The 20,000-nt window shown below is 43.9% G+C and overlaps 1 pseudogene; it reads right to left on the bottom strand.

The window, feature by feature from the left end:
- LOC134460381 (low-density lipoprotein receptor-related protein 1B-like) overlaps window positions 1-20,000 on the bottom strand; it is a 372,315-nt pseudogene that overhangs the window by 181,410 nt on the left and 170,905 nt on the right.

Raw genomic sequence — 20,000 nt, 5'->3', positions numbered from 1 at the left:
TGCATGCTTTCAAAGTTGCCATACTGCCCAGTCAAAAAATGGTGAAGCCATACAAAAGGTACTTTTTGTATGACAAGAATCAAGATAATTCACAAAACACAATTCATTAAGTCACAAAACAAATTGAATCAGATGATACAGTGTATGGTGTACAGTAGACTCTTAAGTTTGTATCACAGCTTTTTTATTATTGTAAACATAATCAGTTTTCTAAAAATATTGCCTATGTACTGTATAGATGCCTATCAATCGGGTATGCTCTTCTTGAAAGGATTTGAGTTGTCTATGCAGAATATTTTTTTTTCCATGTACTACTTTGTAGTTTTGGGCTTGCACAAATAGTCTCACATGGAGAAAGTTTGCAATTTCTCTTTCTCTTTCTCTGCCAATTTAGAAATATTACAGTTTTTAAAATTAGAAACAAAAAAGTGAGGAAAATAGAGCATGGTTATCATTCCTAAAAAAAAGTTTTACAGGTAGCTTGTTAGTCTGCATGCTGAAGCATTGTTGACTGACACAAACACACACACCCACCCACGTCCACATCCACGCACACACACGTTCACGCGCACACACACACACACACGCACGCACACGCACACGCACACACACGCACACACACGCACATACACACACAGTGATGACACGCACATACAGTGATGAGGGCATATCGTTGAGGCGATGTGATGACATTGTCAGCTCCTTAAAGCCCCATCGAGCTGCAGTCTGACTGACTGTCATGCACCGAACCTGACAACATGTTCCCTTCCCTCCCCAGGATCTCCTTAACTCACCCCCCCCCAACCCCCTTGCATTCCTTCTATCCTCCTCCTCCTCTCCCTCTCTCCCTCTTCCATATCCTCTCCTCTCCACTCCTAGCGCATATTTCTTTTCCCCCCTGTCCTTCCTACATGCATTTCTGTTTCCAGATCCTCTCCTCTCCTAGGGCCTCCTTCTTTCCCCCTGTCCTTCATACACGCATTCCTCTTTCCAGATCCTCTCCTCTCCCCTCAATCCTCTCAATCGTCTACTCTCCCCTCCTCTCCTCTCCTATCCTCTTCTGTTTTCTGCTCCTTTCCCGTCCTTTCCTTTCTCCTTCTGCGTTTGAATTTGGAAGCATGGAGATTCAGAACATTCCTCCGACTCCATTCTCTCCTCTGCAAAATGCTCTCGCCCTTCCTCTCTTGTCCTCTGCTGCTGTCTTTCCCTTATTCCCTATGCCCTCATCGCCTCTCCTCTAAAATATGTTCTCCTTTACTCTCTCCTTCTCCCCCCCCCTTTATCCCCTCACCCTTTTGTCCTCCTCTTCTCTCCCTTTCTTTCTTTCTTTCCATGTCTCACTGCCTTAATTTACACTTTTTAATTGGCTGCCTGTCAAGTCAGCTAAAGTGGGCTAGAGATCACGACACGCTTGCCATCATTAGCAGAGAGCACAGGGTGCAAACAACACCTGTTGCTGCGTACACACACACACACACACACACACACACACACACACACACACACACACACACACACACACACACACACACACACACACACACACACACACACACACACACACACACACACACACACACACACACACACACACACACACACACACACACACACACCAGCTCCTGCCAACTCACAGCTGCCCTTCACCAACACACCCAGCCAACCGCCTTCCCCTGCCAACTCCCAACATCTTCACCCTATAGCCAAAACCGTACCAGCCCATGACCAGGGTGCTAACAACATATCCAACTGCACACACACACACCTATCATCAACTTATACACCCCAGTAGCTCTCCCCATCTCCCAACGTGTAAGCACCTTTTTGAATGTCTGTGGCTACAAATATAAAAGTCATGCTACATTCTTACTTTGGAATGTGTAAAAAGAAAGCTTTGACATCGAGATTCTTGGACATGGCCAAATAACATTGAGAGGAAAAGAGCAAATTTCTCCAAGTAATGCAGGGTGTCCTCGCTTGTCTTGCTTTTCCTTGTTTTCAGAAGAGTTAAAGTAAGCTCACCCCAATTCACTGAGGCTATGTACTGGACAAAGGCGTTTCTTACAATAAAGAGTGTACAGTAAGTGCACACACTGCAGCTCCGGTGGTAAGGTTTATTCAAGGCGTACAGTACAACGCGTCATCATTAGGCATGCTAATCCATGCCAAGGCAAACCGAGCTTCAGTGTGCAGAATTGTACTCTCTCTGTCGTCTTTCCTTGAAGGCCATGCACGTTTGTGCTCCCAACAAGGGCTGCGCAATATATGGAAATGTATCGCAATCTCAAGAGTGCCGATATGCGATTTGCGAAAATGACTTAATTATCGCTAACAAGTAAAACATTTCCATGTAGTCCAATCACTAGCTGAATATCAACAAATTCACAAGAAGCCCACCATGACCAAAGCAACGCCCCCACACAGACCGACAAATTAGTGACAAGAAAAACACTCTGCTATATTTCTAAATATCGTTTGTTGTCATCGAGGTACTGCATGCTGTTATAGAGTATGCGATTTTTTCTGATATTGTGCAGCCCTACTCCCAACTACCAATGTTGCAAAGTTCAATTGCTATCTGTGAGAGAATAGATGGTAAGAAGGGAATAGAATGAGCCAATTACTCTGATTTGCTGTAGTATTCAAAAATAACAGTCCTTGCACACATGGAAGAAGGTGTGTTTGTGTGTTTGTGTGTGTGTGTGTGTGTGTGTGTGTGTGTGTGTGTGTGTGTGTGTGTGTGTGTGTGTGTGTGTGTGTGTGCGTGTGTGCGTGTGCATGCGTGCGTGTGCATGCGTGCGTGTGTGTGAGAGAGAGAGTGCGTGTGTGTGTGTGCATTTGTGTACGTGTTTGTATGCACTCACATATCTGTGGGAGCCGTCATAGTCACACCGCTCGATCTTGCCGAGGCTTCCGTCCGAGAAGTAGACCTTCTCCGAGCGGTGGTCGATGGTGAGGCCGTTAGGGGTGGCTATCTCTGTGCTCACGATGACCCGCATGTTCTTCCCCGACAAGGTAGACCTCATGATGCTGGGGTGCTGCTCTTTCCAGTTGGTCCAAAACATCAGGCTGGACACAGAGAGAGAGGGAAAAAAGAAATCAAAAGAATTCACTCCAGCATCTTTGTCCATTTCCTAAGTTCCCTTGAGCTCCCCACTTTGCTCAAAAGACTGTACAGTAGCTACTGTGTAAGTCGATTCTGATAAAAACTTTTGCTAACTGCAATGTAATATGACACAATATAAAACTACACTTTTTTCAGATTCATGATCCTAAGACAAAATGAGCCAAAGCCAGTGAATCAAATAATAGTAATTGAAATAATAGTAATTGAGTTTGAAATAATAGTAATTGACACTTTTTTTTTTTTCAAAATGACCCGAACACCTTACAAAGGTTAAGTGAATGGACCACTTGAAAGTGATTTGAAGCAATCCGGAATAAGCACAACAAGTCATTGACAGCCATCATAGTACATTTGCAGCTGAAATAGTTTGAAGTATTTTCCCTCTGAACTTTGGAGTGGTCCAATAAAAGTCAATGGGACTTGAGTCAGCATTTTGAAGAACCATAAAATAAGCTTTCTCATTCAACATCAGTCAGTATGAACAATAAGTACATGACTTTTGTAGAGCTAGGCTAAGCTGAATAAACCAGAGTGGAGTGCATTACAACTACATGACTGGCATAAAGAAGCAGGGGTGCCTCTCAGAAAGATCTTTCCTTGTTATTTTCCTGTGCATAGAAAGAATGAATTGTTGAAACTCTTCCTGAAGCAAGAGGTCACTCTTCTAATCTGATGCCACGCTCGGCAGGGGGAATCACAAGCTTTTGTCTTGAAGCCTCCACTCACAAGGTCCTGTGAGCACACTTTAATGAGGAATACCGGAAAAGGTGAGCAATGCATTTTTTTTTTTTTGCAAAATGTTAAAGGTACCCTGTGCTAGCCTGGTGAACCAGCGCCACCCGCTGGACGGCAAAATGTTTAGTCTACAGGTGGGTCTGGCCTCGCATAATGATTCAATGAAGCCAGAATGCCATGAATCTGGCAAACCAATTACAACGCAAAGATGTGTTTTGAATCAAAGTGCGCAGGGTTTTGAGGGAAGGTTGTTCTCATCAACAATCTTCGGATGTATCATGCATCGAGGCCAGACTAAATTAGACATCCACATTTAGTCTGGTTTATCAGGCTAACCCTGTGCAGGAAATGGTCAAAAAAGGTACTGCAACTATGCTGCTCATTGAAACTGGGCTGCCTATTGTCAAATTTGATCTTTACATGGAAGTTTACAAAGTAATAAACAAATATTTTCTAGTATGGTCCAAGTACAGTCATTTTTGCAGCTAGAAATGGCTACTTTTGGAAATTCAAAATGGCGGACCATGGAGAAGATCCCCCTTTTTATGTATGAAAAGTGCACATTTTCCAGTCATAAGTGAATACTTAGAATTTGATGCTGGTGGTAAATATTCATGAAAAAGGTAACATTAGTGAATGGGCAGCATGAATTCTGGAAAAAAAAAAATCTCACACAGTGTCCCTTTAAAATGAAATGTGTTTTGTTATATTAACCAGAAATAAATCGTTATTTTTGTATTTTGAATCAAAAGATGTTCTTGAATTGGTTAAAGTTTTTTTGTGCAAAATGTGAGCCCAATGTTTTTCTAAAACGTGAACCCAGCTAATGAACAGAATAAACATTAGGAAATAATTATTGTTCATCTTGTGTCAAAAATCTCCTCTCCTTCTCCTCCCCTACGAACTGTATTGCAACAATGTGTTTAAAAGCCAAAAGCCACTTTCATTTTTTCTCCCAGGAAACACCACACTCCACCTGCCAACTGCAACAGTCACGGGTCAGGGAGTGGTACAATATCTTAACACAACATCGTTCAACACAACTCAACGAAACACAACGCAATACCAACCAACAATCACTTACAGTAACTATGAAACAGGATCCTGCTTTCAGCAAGACAATAACATCATTAGCTTGCCTATTGCACTCCTTACCTCACCTCATCCATTACACACGCTCCACATCAAGACAAATAAACTATAGGAGGAAACAAAATAAATACAAGCTGCACCATATATCATCCTCATCCCTGAATTTGGCACCAAAAAAGCTCTTTTGTTATAATACATTACTGCCACGATCTAGTCACAAGACGGGGAAATAAATGGCTCTTTATGAGCGAATGTGAAGGCGCATGCGTTTGAAGACTAATATCTTACATCTAATAGAGTGACACGGATATGGATCGCCCAAATTCCACAAAGTAATTCATATTCATTAGAGCGCCCATCGGAGGAGAGTGCTTGCGCTTTACACATCGGCATGTCTGCGATTAGAGACTTCATTCATCTACTGCCATCCACAGGCACAGACACACGCACACGCACACACATGCACGCATGCAAAGACATTCAGACAAAGACACAGACAGACACACACACACACACAAACACACACACACGCAAAGACACACACACACACACGCGCACACACACACACACACACACACACACACACACACACACACACACACACACACACACACACACAAAGGCATGCATGCAAGCACATGCACACACACATGCACACACATGCACACACACACACACACACACACACACACACACACACACACACACAAACACACACACACACACACACACACACAAACACACACACACACACACACACACACACACACACACACACACACACACACACACACACACACACACACACACACAAGCACACACACACACACAAAGGCATGCATGCACGCACATGCACATGCACACACGCACACACGCACACACACACCGTGTCCCAAACATACCCCTCCAAGCTTCTCAGTCTGGCAGACTGATGATTCACTCCAATATCTTTCAAGACAGAAACATTTCAGCTTACTCAGCATGAGACCCCACTCTTTCTTCACTCTTTCAATCTATATCTTTCTTTCCAGGTCAATCATTCTCTCTCTCTCTCTCTCTCTCCCTCTCTCGCACGCATACGCACACACACACACACACACACACACACACACACACACACACACACACACACACACACACACACACACACACACACACACACACACACACACACACACACACACACACACACACACACATCTCATTCAACATCTTTCACCATCTGTCTTTTCCCTTTCTTATTAAATGAAGAGTCTTACACACACACACACACACCACACACACACACGGGCGCGCGCGCTAACACACGCACACACACACACACACACACGCACACACACACACACACACACACACACACACACAAGCACACCCACGCACACACGCTCCGTTGTTTTATTACTCACTGTACCACTATCATGCGGTCCTCCACAAAAACAAAGAAAAACACACAAAGTCACAGACACAGACATTTGGGCAACATCTTTCACAAGACTCCTGGCATGGCACTTTTCCACTTACAGGGCTGACAGTATTTTTGTTGAATTCTCAATAACAACAACAAAAAACAAAAAAAAACATAATAGAAAGACATCAAAGAAATATTGATTTACTGTTTGTGGCAAAAAGGCACTTTAAGTTACAGTTTCACTTCCAGTTTCTGCTATTTCTCTCAGTCCTGTCAGCTGCAAAAGTACAGCATAGCAGCACTTCTTTTGGTAACACTATACTTGATGCATGTGTCATGCTCATGACATAACAACTTCATAACAGTGTCATCATGCAGTCATGTTAACATGTTATGACTTAATCATTAAGTGGCATTCGAATATGACAAAGACAGCCCTAACAATGTCAACTTTTCATGACCTTGAAAGATTTATGACATTGACATTATGTTTATGACTCGCTCATGACTGTGTCATGACACTGTTTTGATGTCCGTATGACGCCGGCGTCAAGTAAAGTGTTACTCTTCTTTTTGGAGGGCTTTTTATGACCTTCCATATAGGACAGCATGAGAGAGACAGGAAACGAGTTGGGGGGAGAGAGAGACGGGGGGAAGGATCGGCAAACAACCCCGGCCCAGAATCGAACCCGGGTTGCCCCCGTGTAGCTGTGCAATGCCCAGCCGTTTAAGCCGGGGCTGCATGGGCCAGGCATTACTGACACATCTGAATTGGCTTTCGACAGTATGACTTGATTGCTGGCCGGCAAATAAAAAGCTAATGATTGCTGGCCGGGAAAATAATGTGCTGATGTCATTAGTGACCGAGAACAAAAAAAAAGAAACAGAAATATGTGGGTGATTAGATCCCTGATGAGAAATGTGAAAATCTGGGAGTGCTGTCCGAAATACACTATTGTGTCCCGCAAAACTCTGCGAATTTCAATTATCCAGCTGGCCATGTGGAATGAGGGTCATTTAGCATGCATACACACAAGGACATGAACACACAAGCACGGCCACGCACGAGCAAACACACACACGCACACACACACGGACACATGCATACACACAAGGACATGAACACACAAGCACGGCCACGCACGAGCAAACACACACACGCACACATGCATACACACAAGGACATGAACACACAAGCACGGCCACGCACGAGCAAACACACACGCAAACACGGACGCATGCTTGTTCCCTCGCACGCACGCACGAACACACACAATTTCAATTACATAGCTGTTCATCTGGAATAATGTCAATATAACTTGCACATACACACACACACACACACACACACACACACACACAAGCACACAAACAAACACACACACACACATAGACGCACACACAGCCAGCCCTCACAAAACCGTACTGACATACTGCAGGCTTAGAGAAAAACACAGTCACACATAGTCACACATAGTCCTATTCACGCACGCACGCACACACACACGTACTGACATACTGCATGTATAGAGACAAACACAGTCACACACACACACACACACACACACACACGCACGCACGCACGCACCTACACAACAGACACACACGTGTGTGTGTGTGTGTAGTATGGACAGGTTGCTGTCTTCACCAGGGAGACATCTGTCTTCGTTAGCCTGCTGTAAAAGTGATGGATGGCCGACAGCCAATGATGTGATGCCACCTCCCCTTCCTCTTCCCCACGCCTTGTAAATCACCTGCCCAGTGTGTGTGTGTAATTGTGTGTGTGTGTGTGTGTGTGTGTGTACGTCTGTGTGTGTGTGTGTGTGGGCGTGCATGTGTGTGTGTGCGTGTGTGTGGGCGTGCATGTGTGTGTGTGCGTGTGTGTTGGTGTTGGTGTTGGTGTCTTTGTGTGTGTGTGTGTGTGTGTGTGTGTGTGTGTGTGTGTGTGTGTGTGTGTGTGTGTGTGTGTGTGTGTGTGTGTGTGTGTGTGTGTGTGTGTGTGTGTGTGTGTGTGTGTGTGTGCGTCTGTGCGTGTGTGTGTTTGTATGTCTGTGCGTGTGTGTCTGTGCGTGTGTGTGTTTGTGTGTCTGTGCGTGTACGTGTGTGTGTGTGCGTGTGCGTGTACAGTCCCAGGAAAAAGTTTGTACACCCTTTGAAATTTCTTACATTTCTGTCAAAATTGATCATAAAACATGGTCTGATCTTCCCGGAAATCTCAAGAAGGAACAACCAGAGTCTGCTTTAATTAATTCCACCCAAACATTTACATGTTATCATATTTTTATTGGTCATAAGGCCATAACATTCACAGGAGAGCAGGGCATAAGTAAGTACACCCTTGCATTAAGTAGGTTTTAACCCTCAGTTAGTTGCAATATCATCAACCAGACTTGTCCTGTAGTTGCAGATCAGATTAACAAAACAATCTGTTTGTATCTTGTCTCCCTCTTCTTTAGAGAACTGCCTCTCGTCAGCAAGGTTTGTGGGATGTCTGGAGTGCATAGCTTTCTTGACTTCATGCCATATAATCTCAATTGTTTTTGTCAGGGCTTTGACTGGGCTATTTCAGAATGTGTATTTCATTATTATGAAGTCATTCTAAAGTCGATTTGCTTCTAAAGTATGGGTTGTTGTCACATTTCAGGACCCATACTCTTGTGTGTTTCAACTGTGTGACAGACTTCCTCACGTTTTTTATGTAAAATATCCCAATAAATTTGAGTTCATTGTTCCACTGATAATAGCAAACTGTCAAGGGCCTGAGGCAGCAAGGAAGCCGCATATAATGATGCTCCCGCCACCATACTCAGAAGAGGAGATGTAACCAAGAATAGCTAAAAATGGGATTAATTCTGCCAATCTAAAATTAATGGGGTTTCTGACCAAAAAAATATTGCTGCACCTTTGAGGATTGCGAAAAAGCATTTATATGCTTCATAGAATTACTGCAAAATATTCTGTAGACCAACGTTGAAACCAAAGTTGAATTGTTCAGGGGAACACACAATGTCATGTTTGGAGGAGAACTGGAGAACCACACCTTCACCAAAACATCATCTCCACCTTTGAGTATGGTGGCGGGAGCATCATTATATGCGGCTACCTTCCTGCCTCAGGCCCTTTTCAGTTTGCTATTATCAGTGGAACAATGAACTCAGAAGTTTATCTAGATATTTTACTGAAAACAGTGAGATAGTCTGTCAAACAGTTGAAGCACACAAGAGTATGGGTCCTGAAATGTGACAACAACCCATACTTTAGAAGCAAATCGACTTTAGAATGGCTTCATAATAATGAAATACACATTCTGGAATAGCCCAGTCAAAGCCCTGACAAAAAACAATTGAGATTATATGGCATGAAGTCAAGAAAGCTATGCACTCCAGACATCCCACAAACCTTGCTGACGAGAGGCAGTTTTCTAAAGAAGAGGGAGACCAGATACATCCAGATTGTTTTGTTAATCTGATCTGCAACTACAGGAAACATCTGGTTGAGGTTATTGTGACTAACTTAGGGTTAAAACCTATTGAATGCTAGGGTGTACTTACTTATGCCTTGCTGTCCTGTGAATGTTTACATCTTATGGCCAATGAAAATATGAAAACTTGTAAATGTTGGGGTTGAATTAGTTAAAGCAGACTCTGGTTGTTCCTTCTTGTGATTTCCGGGAAGATCAAACCATGTTTTATGACCAATTTTAACAGAAAGGTAAGAAATTTCAAAGGGTGTACAAACTTTTTCTTGGGACTGTATGTGTTTGTGTGTATGTGCATGTGCATGTGCATGTGCATGTGCGTGTGCGTGTGTGTATGTGTTTGCGTGTGCGTGTGCATGGGCGTGTGTGTGTGTGTGTGCTGTCAATAACAGCACAGCAGCAGATGCACTGAAATGACCCAGGAGTGGACAAGGCCAGACAGGTACGGGGGTGGAGGGGAGTCAGGTGGGGAGTTTAAGATCAAAACCATAGGGGGTGACGGCAGACCAGAAGGTGTGTGTGTGTGTGTGTGTGTGTGTGTGTGTGTGTGTGTGTGTGTGTGTGTGTGTAGTGTGTGTGTGTGTGTGTGTGTGTGTGTGTGTGTGTGTGTGTGTGTGTAGTGTGTGTAGTGTGTGTAGTGTGTGTGTGTGTGTGTGTGCATACTCTACTGTATATGCTGAATCGCAAGGTGCAATTGGTGATATGACCTACAGTATACAGGTTGTCAAAAATATAGTGTGCTTTGATTGGAGAACAGCAGGTGTGTGTGTGTGTGTGTGTGTGTGTGTGTGTGTGTGTGTGTGTGTGTGTGTGTGTGTGTGTGTGTGTGTGTGTGTGTGTGTGTGTGTGTGTGCGTGCGTGCATGCGTGTGTTTGTGTGTGTGAGTGTGTGTGTTTCTGTATGTGCGTGTGTGTGTGTGTGCGTGCTTACATTTTGTTTCTGCCCTTGGCCTCTGACAGGTCCATTACTCACAAGTTCATGAAGCACTTGTCTAACAAACTTCTATTACCTGAAACTCTCTCAAACACACACACACGCATGCACACACAAACACAAACACACACATACGCACACATATGCACGCACGCACGCACGCACACACACTCACAAACTTATTTTATCTAAAACTCACATACACATGCACGCACGCACACACACACACACACACACACACACACACACACGTATGCACGCTCGCACAAACACACTTCCATTAACTAAAACTCACACAGACACACACATGCCACAGGCACAAGGACATGAAGTTTCTATCTATCTGGCAGACCTTGATACTATACAGTAATCACGGGCAAACTCAAGGCCGGTGCTGACGTGTGGTGGCGCAATGCAATCAAGGGCAACAGTGTGTGTGTGTGTGTGTGTGTGTGTGTGTGTGTGTGTGTGTGTGTGTGTGTGTGTGTGTGTGTGTGTGTGTGTGTGTGTGTGTGTGTGTGTGTGTGTGTGTGTGTGTTTTCATGCCAAGGTTGTTGCCTTCCGGGGTCTCATTATTGAGCAGGCTTCTGATTGTTGTCATGTGTCGCCAGGGGTTACGGAGAGCTCATAATGAGGATATATGGCCAAAATAAAAACATCAAAATGGCAGAATAGCACACTGACGTGACGACCACACAACCAAACAACCAGGGCCGCTGACAGCTTTGGCCGGGCCCAGGACAAAGTCGTCTGAAAGGGCCCCCTAGCCCAATACATACAATGTGATAAGGACTCAAATCTGGACCTCCTCTCTCCCTGGGCCCAAGACAATTGCCCCCTTTGTCCCCCTCATCTGCGGGCCTGCAAACAACCCACCGACCAATCGCCTGGTCAAACTGAAGTTTTGCATTGTAGGGTGTTGTGCTGCTCTTCCTCCAAGGCTAAAGAAATGCAGGTATGTCCATGTGTGTGTGTGTGTGTGTGTGTGTGTGTGTGTGTGTGCGTGCGCACGTGTGTGTGTGTGTCTGTTTGTGTGTGTGTTTGTGTGCATTCGTGTGTGTGTGCGTTAGAGGATGACATTTTTCAGGAATTCCCGTGGGTCCCGCGGGTCCTGCGGGATTCCCACGGGATGGGATTGAAAAATGTTAAGATGAACGGGAGCGGGCAGGAGCGGGAATAAAGATGAATGGGAGTGGGCAGGAGCGGGAATAAAAATGAATGCTCGCGGGAATGCTCGCTTATTTTTTCATTTAAAAAGCCTATGACAAGGGAGTGGGATTGATTTTGAGTGGGAGTGGGCAGGATTGGGAAACATTCTTTTCAGGAGTAGACGGGATGGGATTTGTTTCTTTTACTCCAGTCCGGGATGGGATTTTTTTTCTGTGACCGGGATGGGACGGGAGTGAAAATCCACTCCCGTGTCATGCTCTAGTGTGCGTGTGTGTGTGTGTGTGTGTGTGTGCGTGCGCGCGTGCGTGAGAGAAGTGGGCACAGTGTACTGTAAAACTGGAAAAGGTCAATGCTAACTAGACGGCTGCACTGTGTGTGGGTAATAGCGAGCCTGCAGGAGTTTGGGTAAACAGAACAAATGCACTGCACAAAACCTTTCTGGTCTATTACAACTAAAATAGATAAAATACTCAATTCCTGCGGCGTGACATCAAAAGGATACTATCTTCGATTTACGCAGACATCCAAATCTTGACAAGCAGGAACACGAAGATGCAGGACTGCAAAGCTTACTAAGATGAATATCCACCCCCCCAAGAGGACATGTCAGGGAATTTGTGTTGCAGACTTCATTCTGCTCTGGGAGATGGGTAACTGGTCTAACCACAATAGAGTCATACACACATGCACACACACACACACACACACACACACACACACACACACACACACACACACACACACACACACACACACACACACGGACGCACACACACACACGGACGCACGCACGCACTCGCACGCACGCGCACGCACACGCACACACGCCGTCCATTGAAAGGCATACGTACTGTATTTGTCGGCCTACATCAAGCAAATGGACGGATGAAGCGGTCAAGAAAAAAAGATGAAATCTATTTGCCCTCCTTTTCAACGTCTCTATTATTCTAATCCTATTGCCACTGGGACCCCAATCACACACACGTTGAGGAGAAGAAGAAGAAGAAGAAGAAGAAGAAGAAGAAGAAGAAGAAGAAGAAGAAGAAGAAGAAGAAGAAGAGGAAGAAGAAGAAGAAGAAGAAGAAGAAGAAGAAGAAGAAGAAGAAGAAGAAGAAGAAGAAGAAGAAGAAGAAGAAGAAGAAGAAGAAGAAGAAGAAGGGCCTTGACAAGCAACAGAAAGAGCATGCAAACAAAAGACACAGCAAGACATATCCCTCAGCACATATCCCTCACTACTCAGCATGACTTCCTAATTGCATCTATAGGATGCCCACCACTGGTGACATGTGACATGAATCGGAATTGAACAGATTCAGAATTGAAAAGCCAGGCGCCTTAATGAAAGACCATATATTCCACATTTCAGTTCTCAGGTTTTTGCAAACAATACCACCGCTAATGCTGGGGCTTAATATATGCGGACATTTAATGGGCCACACACATACAGATCCCGCTTTTCATGCATTGAATAGCAGAGTCCAAGACCCTAGCAGGGAGACATCTACCAGATGAGGAATGGTGCTTGTCTGACACCTTTGTACAGGGGGTTTATACATGCATGACAATGGGAAGGAGACAAAGAAACCACCTTAACATGATGGCAGATGTTGTTCATGAAGCTCAGTTGTACCTTGAGTTTTATTTTCTCGCTCAAAGGGAAAGACAGACTACCTAAATCACAAGGGACACTGTGCAGGAAATGGTCAAAAAAGGTACGGCAACTATGCTGCTCATTAAAACTGTGTCGCCTATTGCCACATTTTACCTATTCATGATAGTTTACTAAGTAATAAAATAATATTTTCTAGTATGGCCCAAGTACAGTCATTTTTGCAGCTAAAAATGGCTATTTCTGCAAATTCAAAATGGCGGACCATGGAAAAGATCCCCCTTTTCATATATGAAAAGTGCCATTTTTCCAGGCATAATGAATACTTAGAATGTCATGGTGGTCGTAAATATTCGTGAAAAAGGTAACATTAGTGAATGGGTAGCATGAATTCTGGAAATAAACAACTAAAAATGTCACACAGTGTCCCTTTAAGGCAAATGACTGCATGCTGAGAATTACCTCCTGATAGTCTATACATGCAGTACATTAGCTTCTCTTCTCTTCTCTTCTCTTCTCTTCTCTTCTCTTCTCTTCTCTTCTCTTCTCTTCTCTTCTCTTCTCTGCTCTTCTCTGCTCTTCTCTTAGCTCTCCTTGTCCCCTTTCTATTCTCCCCTCTCCTCTTCAATCTATCCCTCCTCTCCTCTTCTATCCCAATCCTCTCTTCATCCCTCGGTTCTTCAATCCTCTCTACTCTGCTGTCCCTACTTCTATATTTGGCACACAGGATAACGACTTTTCCATCACCTGTCAGTCTGTCCAGTTGACAACTAAATTGTGGCCATTACTTGTGGCTGAAGCACAGCAGTGATTACTAAGCTCTAACGGTAGAAGACATATATTTGATGGGACATGTGGCACTGCTTCAGATTGTCTACCAGTAAAACTGTACTGATACCATGATGAATAAGCCAATCCAGACCTATTTTCTCCACTATGGTAACATACAGTAGGCTACTATATTACGTAAAGTGTCTTAAAAGGAATGTTGTCATACAAAGTGTTGAGAAAATTTTACGTAAAGAAAAAGAATTATGAAGATTATGAATGTTCTGATGTACTAATGTACTGTATGTATGTATGTATGTATGTATGTATGTATGTATGTATGTATGTATGTATGTATGTATGTATGTATGTATGTATGTATGTATGTATGTATGTATGTCACATTGTAGGGCAGTGGAAGTCTGCACGACCACCCACTACCAGAGCCAAGGGACAAAATCACACACAATCACACACAATCACACACAATCACACACACACACTTCCACAGCCAGACAAAATCACTGTAAGAGTTGCAATCAGACAAATAGGCATGGCAGCAGGAGAGGAAATAACACATCACAACAGAATGGCTCAGGACTCAAAACACACACACACACTCGCACGCACGCACGCAAGCACACACATATGAATGCGCATACACGGACACGCACGCAAACACACCCACAAACACACATAGACCCACCCATCCAAACACTGAGACACGTACATGCACACGCACATGCACACCCCCCCCCCCACGCGCGCACACACACACACACACACACACACACACACACGCACACACACACACACACACACACACACACACACACACACACACACACACACACGCACGCACACGCTCACACACACACATAGACCCACCTATCCAAACACTGACACACATACATGCACACCAAAAACTCCAGCTCCAAGTTGTGGATCCATGTTGGTGAGACTAATCTTCCTGGAAAGCTGTTCTATGAATATACTTGTATTAAAAATCATAAAAAACAAGTGAACTAAGAAAAGCAATCAGAGATTGCAGACCTCTACCATGTTAAATTAATTTCAATTCCAACTCTTGTTTAACCTCATTAATGGGATTTCTGACTTTCTTAGAAGTAGAGCAATTAACCAATTTCCACGCCAGAGACAGTTGCATACAGGCGGGATGATAAATTCATAACGTTTTGATTCTGTTGCTAATAAACGGGCAGACAGACCGAAAAGACACAGATAAAAACATAAACATATAAAATAATCACCTCCTCAACAGAAATAATTTGAAAGATCCACTCACGTTCCACAACGACTTGACGCCCCGTCCAATCGTCGTTGATCATCTGTATATTCCCAAAATGGACGTCGCTAAAGAATATCCGATTTGTCCCCGACCGGTTCAGCTGGTAGTCGAAAGCTAGCGCTATGACGTTCTTGAAGAACGCCGGGTTCTCGAAGGCCCGGACGGGCGAGTTGAGGTTCCCTTCGTCCGACAGGTGGACGCTCTTCAGCATGGTCCTCTCGGAGTAGAGTAGGTATCGTTGGTAACGCTGGCATCAGAGTCTGTCGTCCGCCAGGTAACCGTGAGCACAGGAGCACGTCCGCCTGCCGCCGCCCAGGTGGAAACAGAGCTGCTGGCAGCCGCCATTGTTACGCCCACAGGGGATGGTACCTGGGTGAGGGGATGGCAGTCACACACACACACACAAACACACACAAACACACAGAAACCCTCAATGAAAAAACACAGACACATATACAATGTTCTTCACGTGAGGACTCACGCATGCACGCACACACACACACACACAATTTCAGTTATTGAACCTATATAACTGAGACTAATCCCTCCCCTTGAGAGCAACTAACACTCTGGTTGACATGTAAAGTGCCATGTTTAGGCATCCTTGGTCTATGCATCCAGGATTGAAAGAATATTGATTGTGCTTTCATCTGCTCTCTGAATTATGTTAAATACCAAACATGGACATGGGAAACACCACATGAACGCCACCCAAGTGGTATTTTCCAGTGGAAAACTCATTGAAAATCTTAACACACGAGTTTCTGAGACTCATAAATATGAGTTTCCGAGAGCACATGGATGCACTGTAAGGGCAGTAGAGCTCACCCACAGCATCTGAATGTAATCAAGCGGAGCTCACCAGCTGATTTATTGGGGGAGGAAAAGCACTACCAAACTGCTCTACGTCAAGCGAGTCTGTTACCTGAATCACCTGTAGTCACAGATGCTTCTTAAGCTATTGAGATTTATCGGTGCATGTGCTGATCATTAGAGTCAGCTAGTTGAAATGGCACACACATGCTGGCAATAAAGAAATAACAGGTGCCGTCACACAGCAAAGCTGCTTCTGTGCACCTGGATAGTAATATAGAAGAAGATACAGAACACACAGGACCGTGTATACCACCTGCCACCCTGTCTTCTAATGAAAGTGACTTCATTGAATTGCTGCCATACGCATAAATGGTGTGACGTGTGCCATGTGCATCTTGCCCCTTTTTGGGGGAAAACATTAGGGGAAAAGCCAATGCAAGTCAATTGCTGGTGTTGGGAAAGAATAAACGAAAGACAAGGACCTGTAGACTAGCGTTGTTCACTATCAACATGCCAAAGACGTCTTGTGTTGTCGGCTGTTCAAATAATAAAGCCAAACAGCCATGGACTGTATTTATTTGGGCTAGCCGATGTAAGATGCAAGTTAATGAGACATTCAGTCTGTTTTCCCCCTAAAAAGGGGCGAAACACACGAGCAAAGTACCCGGATGCCTGTTAATCAGTGCTTTACACTAACTTTTTCGCTTACCAGCCATTTTGGCTAGTGGTTTTCCTGACTCACTAGCCATTGGGCCTTTTCACTAGCCATAATTTTCTTAACCATCATAGCAGCTTTAATGAATTATATAATAGGCTGTAATAATGTAATGTAGGATAATATAACATAATATAATATAATATAATATAATATAATATAATATAATATAATATAATATAATATAATATAATATAATATAATATACCGGTAATATAATATAATATAATATAATATAATATAATATAATATAATATAATATAATATAATATAATATAATATAATATAATATAATATAGGGCCTAATAACTAGAATTGTTGTTAACTGGTCCATGCATGCATGCATGCTATAAGAACAGATTAACTTATCTGAGGAATGGCATAGCCATGCAGAAACACCAAACACAGTGTTGTGGAAGGGCACAAATGTAAGCTACATGAGAGCAAAATATTTCCGTCTTTGATCTGAAGGGCACTTTCGATGCGCAAAGTAGATAGTGCAAAGTCATTGCCAAGCTTTGCATGTCCTCGGTCATGGATGTGGAATAACACCTCTTCTGGAATATTTTCTCATAAAAGTAGGCTATCTACTAGAAGGCACACACATATGCGGCCGGTAACTACAGAAGGAGCTACGACTTCCTTTCATTCCGTTTAATATTGAGTTGTTTAAAATATAAACGGACGCAAAGCAAGATGGGCACATGCGAAGGGACATGGGACATGATTTTGTACTGTCTGGAAGGCTACTACTGCGCGTTGTTTAAGCCCCGTTTGACAGTCGGGAACAACGGCACAAGAAACTTATTAATAAGAAATATTAAGGTATGAAGACATACAGGCAAATCAGAAAATGATTTAAACCGAACATTATTAATGCCGCATGTGTCCTTGTCTTATCACTGCGCTAATTAGTCTCAAGACTTTCACAAGACTGAGGTGTTCTCCTCTCGCCTTGGTCATTTTAATGTCCACTACTATTATGCATTGTACTAATGACAGATCCCAAAACAGGTCAGTTGAGATGAACTTCGCTACTTTATTTTCACGTGAAGGTTTTCAGTGACATTTCCAAACGCGCGCTGATGTGCCGGTAGCTCGCTGCTGCCACTCATATTCGCAAGACTAGCTCTATCAGATTCCTCTCGTGCGCGAGACACAGGTGACACGTGACACAGGTGCTTCATGGGTATTGTAGGCTCGCGAAATCGCATTGCATTGCGTTTGTAGCAAAGACGGTCCGAGGGAAAAAACTACAAAATGCGGTGCCTCATCATTTAGAATAGTGACGGACCCGCCAGAATGGCTAGTGAACCTTCGGTATCTACTAGCCAACGCCGACTTTCACCCGCATTTGGCTACCTGGCGTGTGTTAGTGTTAAGCCCTGCTGTTAATGTGTATTGCTGACATGGCCATGTTTGTGCTCGTTACCAAACTCAGGACCTAAAGTTCTGCTACCCAACAATCTAAAAGTTACTTGGTCCGTAACTGTAATCCTGCTTGAAAAACATTGACTGCATTTGCTGGACTATTGAGCATGAGAAACAGTTTGGTTATAATGGCGTGAACATGCCACTAATAAATAATTGGTTACTAGTGCTACCCATCAGGGGTGCATTTCTCGAAACCATAGTTGCTAACTACGTTAGCTACTTTGCTGGTTGCAATGCAATTTTCCATTTCCAACTACCCAAGTTGCAAACTGGCTAGCAATGGTTTTGAGAAATGCACCCCAGAATTGGAATTGCAAAGGCAGCAAGGGGCCCCTGCGGTGGGGGAAAGTGATTTGCTTTGGGGAAAGAGGCAAAAAAGTTTCTGTGCCTAACCATTCAATCACGTTCAGCTATTCATTGACTTATTCATTAGAGGAGCAGCAGCAGGAGGTACGAGATATTTCCACTGGCTACACAGGAGTCTTCCAGTTAAATGGAGTGAAGTCCTGATGTTAAAAACATCAGCTGAAAATCAGAGGCTTCCCAATCTCAAAGCGGCGCCACTACCCCCTGCAATTAAATGAATACGATGACGACTGCAACAGCCTATCTCTCTCTCTCTCCCTCTCTCTCTATCTCTCTGAATATTTAGCCATGGGTTAATCACCAGCAGGCAGTTAGGAATTTTAAAAAAGGAAGAGGAAAAGTAAGAAAGTAAGAAAGAAAGAAAAGAAAAGAAAAGAAAAGAAAAGAAAAGAAAGAAAAGAAGAAGTGCAGAAAAAGAAAGAAGGTTATGGAGTGGAGGGAAACCTCAACCTTTCTCCCGGACTTTGTTTAAGACTTTGACGTCTTTGAGGTTGGCCCCGAGGCCGCTGCGCACGCTCTGGGCCTCACTGGCATCGCTCTTCAGGCCGCAGCGGATGGAACCTTTGGCGTGAGCCCTGCCACACGCACGCACGCACACACGCACCAGGAATACAGAGAACGGTAAAGAACAGGAACAAGGAGGAAAAAAAGGAAGTTTGACAAGACGCAATCAATGGCCCACAGCTAATTAAAATCGAAGAACTCATTAAAACACAGTAGACAGGTGGAACAACAGAAGGAAGCCTACCCTTGTCCAGACATTGAGCTAGCAGCAATTTGAATAAGAAATGAGAGGGGAGGGAAGGCATAAAGGTGTCCCTTTTCTTTCTCTCTCTCTCTCTCTCTCTCTCTCTCTCTCTCTCTCTGAGGGCAAATTACCATGCTTTCTTGGGGATCTCTCTCTCTCTCGGAGGGCAAATGACCAAGCTTTCTTGGGGATTCTTCGGGTGACCTTGTGTGACGGTTGCTAATTCTACAAGGATACGGCAGCAGCAGCAGCTGGTTCGCTAAGGTTTCTGGGCCTCCCCCGCTCTCTCTCT

This window comes from Engraulis encrasicolus, chromosome 12 (genome assembly GCF_034702125.1).
Source record: "Engraulis encrasicolus isolate BLACKSEA-1 chromosome 12, IST_EnEncr_1.0, whole genome shotgun sequence".
NCBI lineage: Eukaryota > Metazoa > Chordata > Actinopteri > Clupeiformes > Engraulidae > Engraulis > Engraulis encrasicolus.
The sequence above is the reverse complement of the archived record's forward strand: the minus strand, read 5'-3'. Positions and strand labels throughout refer to the sequence as shown.